The sequence below is a fragment of the Suricata suricatta genome, chromosome 17 (genome assembly GCF_006229205.1).
Source record: "Suricata suricatta isolate VVHF042 chromosome 17, meerkat_22Aug2017_6uvM2_HiC, whole genome shotgun sequence".
NCBI lineage: Eukaryota > Metazoa > Chordata > Mammalia > Carnivora > Herpestidae > Suricata > Suricata suricatta.
Window position 1 is genome coordinate 6,840,311 of NC_043716.1, and position 11,716 is coordinate 6,852,026.

Here is an 11,716-nt window from a genome sequence, read left to right on the forward strand (position 1 = left end):
TGTGATGATTAAATTTTGAACTTTTTTCAGTTCTTTTTTTATTTTTGGTTAGAACATTTCAATTCTACTCTCTCAGCAAATTTGTTACACAACCATGTTACCAACTATAGTCACCGTGTTTCACATTAGTTCCTCAGAGTTTTACTCATCTTGTAAATGAGTCTGTCACCAGCCTGTCCATCTTTCCTCAATCCCAAGCCTCTGGCTACTACTTTTCTTTTGTTTTAAATTTGTTTTTAATGTTTTATTTATTTTTGAAAGAGGGCGGGGGGAGAGAGAGAGAGAGACAGAAAGACAGACAGACAGACAGACAGACAGAGCATGAGTAGAGGAAGGGCAGAAGGAGAGGGAGACACCAAATCTGAGGCAGGTTCCAGGCTCCAAGCTGCGAGCACAGAGCCCGACACAGGGCTAGAACTCATGAGCCATGAGATCATGACCTCAGCCAGAGCCACTTTTCTAGTCTGTTTCACAGTACTGACTTTTCTTTTTAGGTTCTCCATAAAAGTGATACCACATAGTATCTGTCTTTCTTTTAGCAGTGTCTTTGGCTGACTGGAAGTTTTAATATTGATAAAGTTCAATTTACCCATATATTCCATGGATTATGCTTTTGGTCCCATGTCTGTGAACTCTCTGGTCACAAATGCTCAGTGAAGGTTTCTATAGGCAAGTTGTGTACATTTCTTGTCACCATTTCTTGTTGCCATTATTCCTGAATAGCTTTCATTTTTGCTACTATCTTGAATGGGTTATTGACTTTTCATTCTATCTAAATATACCTTAAGATGTGTGCGAAGATGCAGAAATCTTATTTCCTATCTGGGAATTTTCTTTGAAAGTCTTTCTTCCAATAAATTGAACAGATATGTGTCTACACAGCATTAGGGTGATGTAATGTCAAATAAGTCACACGGCATATTCACGAGAGATGTTTCCATTTGTATCTCTCTCACTATTAATAGCCTAAAATAATACATGAGGGTAAAAAATGTTTTAGGGGTAGACTAGATAGCTAAAATATAGATGAAGGTATGGATAGACAGGATCCATACTCTGGTCACTTGCACACTTGTTACGAGGTAAGAATTAAGAGCTAAGATGGGCGAGCAGGTCAGTCACGATGATGGTCTAATGTTCAAATCCCCAGATCTGTCTTTTATGTAACCAGGTCTGACATGGGGCCATGTTCCTACCAACTGAAGGCAGAAGTTTTTTTTTCTTTTTCTTTTTCTTTTTTTTAAGAACTTTACATTTTTTTTTTTTTTCAGAGACAGAGAGAGACAGAGCTTGAGCAGAGGTGGGGCAGAGAGAGAAGAAGCAGGCTCCAGGCTCTGAGCAAGTGTTCAGCACAGAGCCTGACACGAGGCTCAAACCCACGAACGGTGGGATCATAACCTAAGCCTAAGTTGGACACTCAACCGAGCCTCCCAGGCACCCCTGAAGGCAGAAGTTTTTAACTAGGTTCCAAAAATAAGAATCAAGAGGGAGCAAGCCCACCTGAGTGTATAAGAAAAAAGGGATCGCGAGCGTATGTGCATTTTTCTGGGCAAAAAGACTGAAATTTCATCAGACTCCCCCAAAAACACCATTCCATTTCAAAAAGGCACATGCCTGTTCTCTCCATTCTCTCATTTCAAACATATTCAACTCACTGTACAAATTCAACAAGTATGTTTGAACGAATGAACAAATAAATATTTATCAAATTCTTGTTATATGGCCAAAACGTTAGGTCTGACCTGAAGTGTAAGATATTTTGTCAATTCATTTATTTTGAGAGAGAGAGAGAGAGAGAGAGAGAGCATGCAGGAGGGGCAGAGAGAGACAGTGAGAGAGTGGGAATCAATCCTAATCAGGCTCTGCACCATCAGCACAGAGCCTGACACGGGGCTCAAACTCATAAACCTGTGAAATCAGGACCCAAGCCAAAAGCAAGAGTCAGAGGCTCAACTGACTGAGCTCCCCAGGCACCCCATAATTTTTGTTTAGCCAACATTTAGCGCCTTTGGTCAAGCAGCCTGGCAGAAGATGGAACTCCATGGACAAAAGGGCAATATTCCTGCTCTCAAAGACAAAGGCATAATAGCAAATGTATTTCAGTAGGAGAAGAACCAGGATGAAAGTGTTCATTTTGTTCGGAGAAGGCACACCTGGTGTGCTCAAGGACTGCGAAGAAGGCTTCACAGAGACAGTGGTGCTTGGGTGCCGGTGGGAGTGCAGGTGACAGCGGAGCTCTGAGTAGCTTCTGGAACACTCCATAGCACACCGGGGAACTTGAGGTTGTTGCAGAGTGACAGTGACCTGGAGGCTGGGAGCCCATCTCCAATTGCGTACATTCTCTCTACCACGGATTTCACTAGCGTTTATCATAAAGTCAAGTCGGAGAAGCAGGATTCTAGAATACAGAGCGTCTGGAAACACAGATGTTGAGAGATCGGGGCTCGGTCTTGCTGGAGGATAAAGTGTGTGGGATCCCTAAATCCTCACCTACAGGTTGCCTTTCCCGAAATACCAGCAGAAATACACAACCATTTATGCAAACAGGTGCCCCTTAGCACGCTGTCAAAAAGGTCTTGGAAGCAGGAAACAACTTTAACAACCGTCATTAAGAGACTGGATAAAAACTTCTGGTACACTCACATAATGAAACATTTTGCAATGTTACAAAGTTCAGATTACGTTTTCGGATTAAGATCTCTTCAAATCTGTCTCGAGCTAAGTAAGATCTTCAAAACAGTATAAGCCATAAATGATACGATATTATGTCATCTTTTAAAAAGCCTACAATACAAAACAAAAACAATGCTTGTGTGTTAAAATGTTTCAGTGATCTGTTAGGTTGAAGGTGTCAGTGGCTCCGACTTTTTGCACCTCTCTTCATCCTTGCCTTTTGCCGTGGAGTTTGCACCTTTTTTTTTTAATCATGAGTGGAATCGCCTTTCCCATTCCTTGATACTGAGTTCAGCCGTGTGACCTGCTCCCACCAGTGGACATTAGCAAGTGTGTAGTTATTTCAAAAAGAGGCTTGAAAAGCCTCTTGTATATACCACTCATGCTCTCGTGCATGGCCATTACTGTGAGGACATGTCTGGACCAGGCTTCTGGAAAATGAAAGACAAAGAGGGCAGAGTTGAGTCACCCAGGTTTTCCAAGCAAGGACCACCCTAGATCAGCTGCCAGCCAGCGGACTCCCAGACACGGGAGCAGACCCAGACAAGATCAGAAGCGCCACCTGGCTGACTCCCAGCTGACCACAGACGCACCAACAGGGCTGGCTCAGATCTCAAACCAAGCGTGGAACCCAGCAGCCTCGTCAAATACAAAACTGCATGTCTCTGAGGTTTTGTGGTAATGCCATGAAATGTTATGCTAGCCATAGATAACTACTGTGCTGTATTTTTGTATAACACAGGCTCACCAAGTATCTGGACAGACGCACACTCAGCTATTAATAGAGATACCTCCACGGAACGGACTGGACGGTCAACTTGGACTTCCAAACACTGAAAAAGCAGTGCTGTGCTCTCTAAGAAACAGGATTGCTACTCCTGATTAGATTCGTTGTCCTTCTTTACCCTGTTCTTTAATCAAAAACAGAGGAGATAAGAAAATGCCGGCCCTGATGCCGGCAGCTGCCTATGGCCTTAAGGAGAAGTCTAAATAGTTACAGCACTTACTCTACTAGCTAAAGTGTCAGCAAAGTCAGCTTCTGTTCTTGTCTGGACGCCAATAGTGAGAACATCGGTGAATGAGCCACCTCACCTCTCTTTTTTAGCCCATTTTTCTTCTGTAAAGATCCAAGGGGCTCTTGCTGGGGGTGGGTGGGGTTATTGAGATACTCATTGTGACTCTTCTCAATGGGAGAAGCCAGGATCAGAAATTGCACAAGCTATCGGAAAAGGTGTACCAATGAGCAAATAATGAGCATGATGATGAAGATGATGCAACAATGGTGGTGCTGTGTGGTGTGTATTTTTAGCCCGGTGACAGCCACTTGATCTCTGAAACGCCCTGAGGTTGATCTAGTTTGCGGACTAGGTGATTAAAACAAATGAGATCATGCGGCTGGATACTGATGTGTACAATTATTTCATTTATTCACACCAACCATCCGGGAGAAGATGTAGTTAATGCTTCACCTTTACCAAGTCTAGGAAAAAGAAAGTAATGACAAACTATTCTTACTCGGTTGGATTGCCCTCCCCACACTAAGCTTCAACAAGTACTATTAACAGCCTGCAAGGCATTTAAATTAACTGTAGAAACCCAAACTATCAGGGAATCACGTCTTGGTGAGAAGCATAGAACTGAGAGGTAGTAGGATAGGAAAATACCTTAGAAGAAATGGATCAGGTTTGGGGATTAAAAATATTTGCGCCCATTTCCTAGGAAGGAGGGGGCCCCATAAATATCTTAATTTCTCTGTGTCTGTGTGTTCTCATCCATTTAATGGAAATAGCCAAAGTGCTCCTGTTACAAAAATCAAATTCTGTCATCTGACATCATCTCTCTACTGCCACCTTCAAAACAGGAAGAAGTCTGGCGAAGGATCAATAATGAACCAATGCACTATTGCTACTGATGCTCCCCGTATCTCTTATAGCCAAACTATTTCACTGATTATTATTATTAGGAAGTACAAGGGGGAAGGGGCAGAGAGAGAGAAAGAATACCAACCAGATTCCACACTCAGCATAGAGCCCGACACAGGGCTCAGTCCCTGGATCCTGGGCTCATGACCTGAGCCAAAATCAAGAGTGGACACTCAACCGACTGAGCCACCAGGTTCTCCTTGACTCGTTATTAATGTCCCTTTCCTGGCACACTTTTGTTTTCCAATGTCCACGTGAGGGGATATAACAGATTGGCTGCAGTCAGGGCAGTCCCATTAATACCCAGTCCTCTTAAATCCATAGTACAGTCAAGGGAAAACACCCGTTTATGGATCATACCAGCCCAACCATACACTCACATTTAAATGTAAATGTATGTTTACAAGTGTGTGTGTAGGAGACATAAAATAATTTGCCCAACAAATTATGAATCAAATAGGGACAAAAATCTAGGACCCTGTCCTCCGTTTCAGAACAGCCTCTACAACATTCCCCAACCAGTGTATGTCTGTCGAAGCCATCCATAGCGATCTGCAGAGCTAAAAATGCTAATGCTTATGCCAAACATTGCCATTTAGATAAAATAAATCGCTTATTCCCAGGAAAATCGGAACAATATCCCTACATGTTGAGTTTGATGAGAGTTTGCAGAGACTACCTCAAACCCTTTATTTTCTAATTTAAAAAAATGTTTTAAATGTTTATTTTTGAGAGAGAGAGAGAGAGACAGAGAGAGACAGAGAGAGACAGAGCATGAGTGGTGGAGGGCAGAGAGGGAGAGGAAGACACAGAATCTGAAAAAGGATCGAGGCTCTGAGCCGTCAGCACAGAGCCCGACATGGGGCTTGAACTCCAGAATGGCGAGATCATGACCTGAGCTGAAGAAGGACGCTCAACTAAGCCACCCAGGCACCCCTCAAACCTTTAAAATTTTTTTGTCTTTTTTTTTTTTTTTTTGAGAGACAGAGACAGAGAGTGAGCGGGGGAGGGGCAGAGAGAGAGGGAGACACAGAACTTCAGTGAAGCAGGTTCCAGGCTCTGGGCTGTCAGCACATAGCCTGACATGGGGCTCGAACTCATGAACTACAAGATCATGAACTGATCCAAAGTCAGATGCTTAACCGACTGAGCCACCCAGGCACCTCCTCTCAAACCTTTTAAATACAAGTGACTTCATACGCTTCCTCCCAGATTTCTCCATTGTGCACAGTTCTGCTGAGCTTCCCCAGCACGACTGTTGTCCCCTCCCTCCCCCCAGCAGCGGCTGTCTGTGGGGGCACAGCCCCCAACCCACAATACTGAGTTTTAGCCACAACCTGCTTCTCGGTCAAGTTGTTCTCCAGGTCACATTAAAAGTCCCTCCACCTTGCATTTCGCCTTCCAATTCTTCGCTAAATGCCCAGTTCTTCTGAAGGGCACAAAACCGCCTCAGCGTCCCCGCCCCAGGAGGCAAAATGTTCTCTGCTTACAGATGTCTCAGGCCCTTCCAAACTCTAGTCTTGATCTTGGGAAAAGAAGTAATTAGCCTGATGGGGAGTGAGACTGCCATGTCAGCAATTTTCTCACTGCTGGGTTTTGAAGACACAGAGGCCCAAGCAGGTCAGAAGCAGTGGACTGCTGTCGGTCTTCATGCCCCACTAAGTTCAAATACCAGCGACTCCCCCCAGAGCTCATTAGTTCTGACCCGACACTGCTAATTGCCCCGGGCGCTGAATCAGCTTTCAGGGACACTTGGAGACACTCTCGTTAACATTTCAATCTCAAAGTGCCCTGTCCTTCGAAGACCTAAGTCTCACAAGTTGATGTAAACTCAGAAGAGAGTACACCGAGTACTAGAATAAGGAAAAATGGGTCTACTTTGTGAGGTCCCCATAAAGACAAAACTTGTTGTTATCCCTCTGGAAAGACCCCTGGCATATATTATAAGCAATGTTCCTTCTTTCTTGGAAACGCCAACGTAGAGGTGTTTCTAGATGGGTGGGTTTAGATCAGCGTTTCTCAATCTCAATGCGACTGACATTTTAGGGTGGATGATTCTTCATTGTGGAGCTGTCCTGTGTAATGTAGGGTTTGAGCAGCGTCCCTGATCTCCACACACCAGATGCCAGTAACATGGAGCCCCTACCCCAGGTCAGGACAACAACCAAAAATGTCTCCAGATGTTGCCAAATGTCTCCTGGGAAGGAAAATCGCCCCTTATTCAGAATCCGTGCCTTACAAGATTGTCACCTGCATTAAAAAGAATAGAATAAAATAGGGGCGACTGGGTGGCTCAGTCGGTTGAGTGTCAGACTTCCGCTCAGGTCAGGATCTCACAGTTCATGAGTTCGAGCCCCACTTTGGGCTCTATGCTGACAACTCATAACTTGCTTGGGATTCTCTCTCCCTCTCTCTCTGCCCCTCTCTCACTCCCTTGGTCTCTCCCTATCTCTCACAAAAATAAATAAACATTTAAAGTTTTTTTCAAAGTACAGAAAAAAGAAAATAGGATAGGATAAAAATTATCAGATAGAGTCAACTAAAATATTCTTTCATGAACATATACTTCATTCTTGTTTATTGTATGACTGTGCATATAAATAATGTGAATTTTAAAAGTATCAATAATATTGATAGAGTATCTTATCTTTCAAAAAAAGTGTTGATGCTAAATCTGTTATTGCTAAATCTCCCACTTAAAATCTCTAATTTTTTTCTTAATGATTTATTGCATGCTTTTGAGGCTGTTTTTAATGTAATATAGTTTTCTATAAAAATTAATGGAATTCTGTCTTCTAGGAAGTTAAGACAATTGGGTAATGTATCTGTACCCTAGATACACAAAATTACCAAAACAGAACACCTCGGGCCATCTAGGAAATTAGTGAGTCTTTACTATGTGCTGAAAGAAATGTGTGAAACCAGATCTTGCCATGTGAGGATTTATCATCCACTTCAGGATAAAATCTATGAAATAAGGTCTACGTACATCTCACTTTGTGGACAGATCACACAGCGTTAGTTGGTGAATATCGGAATTGTACAAGAAATGGTATTTACTCAGTCAGGGACATATGACATAAACTCGTAAAAACTGGAACAAGTTTATAATGGTCAAATAATGTTTAACAACACCACAGATATTTCAAGTTTCACGGGCCACACACACACACACACACACACACACACAGTGAGTTCAGAAGAGGACATTCCTGGTTTGTGCCATATCACCATAGGACACGGGAGTGGGATTTTGTAGCTATTGGTGGATCGAGTTTTTAAGTTGAAATGGATATCTGGAATGAGCCAGAAATGCTGAGTGTCTGGAAATGAAATCAACGAGGAAGCTAGGAATCAGAGGCAGAAGGTATATCAAAAATGAGAAGTTATACAAGCCAGGAAGTTCATAAAGGAGACAGGAGGAGCTGGACCCCAAGGGTCCAGCATCTAAGATTCTGGGATCAAGCAAAAAGATAAAGCAAAGTTTCATCCATTCTCCTCTTACATGGGTTCCTTTCTGGGGGAAAAATGATTTCAAGATCTGGCCACGTAGTTGGATAGAAAATGGGTGAAATAATAAGAAAAAGGCCAAGAATTTGGTCCCATTATTTTCTTGAGAAGGAAAAGGATGGATTCCTTGAGACAAAGGACTTAACAACTGGTAAGGATGAAGCCTGGACCTGGAGTAAAATCAGAAGAAGACAGGGGCACCTGGGTGGCTCAGTTGGTCAAGCCGCTGACTTCAGCTCAGGTCATGATCTCACAGTTTGTGGGTTTGAACCCCGTATCAGGCTGTGCTGACAGCTCGGAGCCTGGAGCCTGCTTTGGATTCTGTGTCTCCCTCTCTCTCTGATAGTCCCCCACTCACTCTGTCTCTCTCTCTCTCTCTCAAAAATAAATAAACATTTAAAAAAATTAGAAAAAGACAGCAAAGGAGGAGGGTGCTGTTGGTGTGAAACAAAGCCAGGAGGTGAATTTTTTAAAATATTTTATTTATTTTTAATACAGAGAGAGACAGAGCATGAGAGGGGGAGGGGCAGAGAGAGAAGGAGACACAGAACTGGACGCAGGCTCCAGGCTCTGAGCTAGCTGTTAGCAGAGAGCCTGACGCGGGGCTCGAACCCACGAACGTGAGATCTGACCTGAGCCGAAGCCGGAGGCTTAACCGACTGAGCCACCCAGGCGCCCCAAGGAGGTGAATTTTTAAGAGTGGTCCTGGGGGCACCTGAGAGGCTCAGTAAGCTAAGCATCCAACGCCTGGTTTCAGCTCAGGTCATGATCTCATGGTTCTTGGGTTCAAGCCCTGCAACAGACTCTGTGCTGACAGCACGGAGTCTCCTTGGGATTCTCTCTCTCTGCTCCTCCCCTGCTTGCTATCTTTCTGTTTCAAAATAAACATTAAAAAAAATAAAAATAAAAGCAGTAAAAAGTGGTCCTGATCAAGAGTAAAATGCCAGTGCTGCAAAGTCAGGATAAAGATGGTGAGGGATGGTTTGTTGTTCTTGGAAACATGTCTCCCTGCGCTCCGTGCCCCCTGGGGTGAGCAGGGTCCTTTAGTGCCTCAGATAAGAGATGTGGGTTAGTTTTATAGGGAGAAAACTCCTATTTTCTCTCCCTTAGTTTTGCCCACTCTTCTTCGGTCATTTTAAATTTAGTCTGGATTGTCTTTCAATAGCTGATGTCCCCTCTGTTTTCTGCGGACAGCTGTAGTGATCAGTATCTTTTAGACAGACCATTTATTTCTAGTCTATTTCAAACTCATTGTCTTAAAGTTATAGAGTGTGTGTTTTCCAACATCTTCCGTATTTCAGTTCCTAGCTCTTCTCATCGTTTTACTCTATTTTGCTTCATTCCCAGTTTTTGGATTTGAATGTTGACTCTGCTCGTTTAAATTCTTCTCTCCTGAGATATTAAAATATATAAACATGAACTCATCCTGAACTTATCCCTCTTACGCCACTGACTACACAAGACTGACAGCTATTTAGTTGATCATCTGGCTTTTATCTAACTGACCTATAACCAAAGATCTGATTTCCTCTTGAATTCAAGGATTTAAAGAAAATAGTTTTTAAGCTTGTCATTACTTTTCTTTTTCCTTACTATGTATATTTTTTTAATTGTGGTCAAAGTGTGAGCTTAATACTATTTAAACTTTCAGAGAACTTACTATGCTTGTTATGGCCAAATATATAAACATTTCTATAAACTGTGTTTCACAGACTTTTGAAAAGACCGCCTACGAGGCAGGCACCGGAGTTTCAGTGTTTTTTTTGTTGTTGTTGTTGTTGTAGGGAGCCAGAGGCAATGCGCTCTTGCCAAGTCTGTTGGAGACTATTTCCGCTGGAGCTGGAGGATGTGGCCTGTCACCTACAGCCGGTGGAGTTGCGCTGTCTGAAGAATGAACATTCTTAATGCTGCACACTAGGAGAATTTATTTCTGAGGTCTTTGAACCAGAAAACAAGAATACTTGACTGCTTAAAAACACAGTATTGTCTTGGCAACATTTTAAATATAATTGATGTCGAGGAGCCAAGATGGTGGAGAGGAAGGGAGCTCTGTAAACTCTGTCCACCCCATTTATCGAACCGAGAAGGATATTACTCTCATCTGCGGAAGGAGAAAATACGGACTCCAGAAAGAATAGAACCTCAAGGATACCTGAGTGAGTGAGGGCGAACGGGGGAGATCTGACAATAGGCCAGGCTGGGACGGGCAGGGGAGACAAGATCCCCAGCCCAACGTGGGGGAAGCGCACGGAGCCCGAGAGACAAAGGGAAGAGACAGGGGAGCGTACTTCCTGGCGAGAAGCGGCCGGAGCGCGGCTGCGCCAGGGGCGAGCAATTCGAACTTGGTTTTGGGAACGGGACCACGGACCGCATTTCCACGGCGCACCTCACCCCCTGCACGGACTGCGGGAATGGCGGGTGCCCACAGGAAAAAATAGGGCCCACACCTACACGATCCCCAACAAGGAGTCGGTGATGGGTGGAGGCCTGGGCGAGCGCTTAGACTGCAGGAGCTTCCAGCTCATTTCCAGCAGCGCACAGCGCTGTGAGCAACAGCTATCGGAAACCAAGAGAGACTCAGTTTTTTTGTTGTTGTTGTTTTGTTTTTTGTTTTTCCTTTCCCTCATTGCAATCGCGATCCTGGCTGGGGGTGGGGACTCCGCAATTGAGTCTGTGAAGGTGTGCACTTCACCTCCTGCTGCTCATTTCTCATCAGGCAGGGGCGGAGCCTCTGAGAACAGCCTCCGAAACCTACCACATCAAACCACGCCCATCCACCAGGGGGAGCTGCTGCTGCTTTTGTTTTTTATATAAAAAAATTTTTTTTCTTCACTTGTTTTGTACTTATTTCTTTGTCATTATTACCTCTTTTTCCTTTTTCTTTACTCAATTCTTTTAAATATTACTCCTTATTTTCCTTTCTCCTTTCTCCCTTACTTTTTCACCTTCTTGCAATGCAGATATATTCTCCTGTATCTCATCCTTACCCCCCTAAACTGGTCATACACTTTTAAACGGTCTACTGTCCTTTGTTGTCTCCGACCCCCATATATATATATATATATATAGTTTTCTTTTCTTCTTTCTCTTTTCTTTTTATTTTCTCTTCTTCTCTTCTTTTCGTCTCTTTCCCTCCCATTTTCTTTCTTTTCTTTCCCCCCTGTAATGTGTTTCTTTGTTTGATTTGTCTGTGTGTATGTGTGCTTCTGTTTCCTCTGTGTTTGTCAGTCTGTTTTCCTTCTTAGGACTACACCAAGAAACAACACAAAGTGTGCAAGAAGCGAGTCCCAAATATTGCAGAGTAGGGAAATAAAATACTCACAGGCACAACAAGAGAAACGGAGAGACATCATTAAGAGAATATCTCCTGAAAAGGCAGTCCCTGGACAGTCAATAAGCTTCCTTTAACAGAGAAATATTAATAGGTGCACAGAGCACAACGAGCTTTCTAAAGATGACAAGAGACAGAAAACTAGCAAAAATGACAAAACGAAGAAACTCTCCCCCGAAGAACTTCCAGGAGGAAGTCACAGCCACAGAACTGCTCAAGGCAGATCTAGACAACATATCAGATCAAGAATTTAAAAAGCTTGTCATAAGATTAATTGCTG

General features: G+C 43.4%; 1 protein-coding gene and 1 long non-coding RNA gene across 2 annotated transcripts in view; both read right to left on the minus strand.

Annotated features, from left to right (window-relative positions):
* Positions 1-11,716, minus strand: part of HS3ST3A1 (heparan sulfate-glucosamine 3-sulfotransferase 3A1) — a gene marked incomplete at its 5' end in the record, with an annotated part of 103,395 nt that overhangs the window by 23,318 nt on the left and 68,361 nt on the right. The window lies entirely within an intron of this gene.
* Positions 2,077-3,883, minus strand: LOC115282838. Its single transcript, XR_003904766.1, has 2 exons — positions 3,681-3,883; positions 2,077-3,104 (listed from the first exon to the last, which is right to left on the minus strand). It is a non-coding gene; the product is annotated as an uncharacterized LOC115282838 (long non-coding RNA).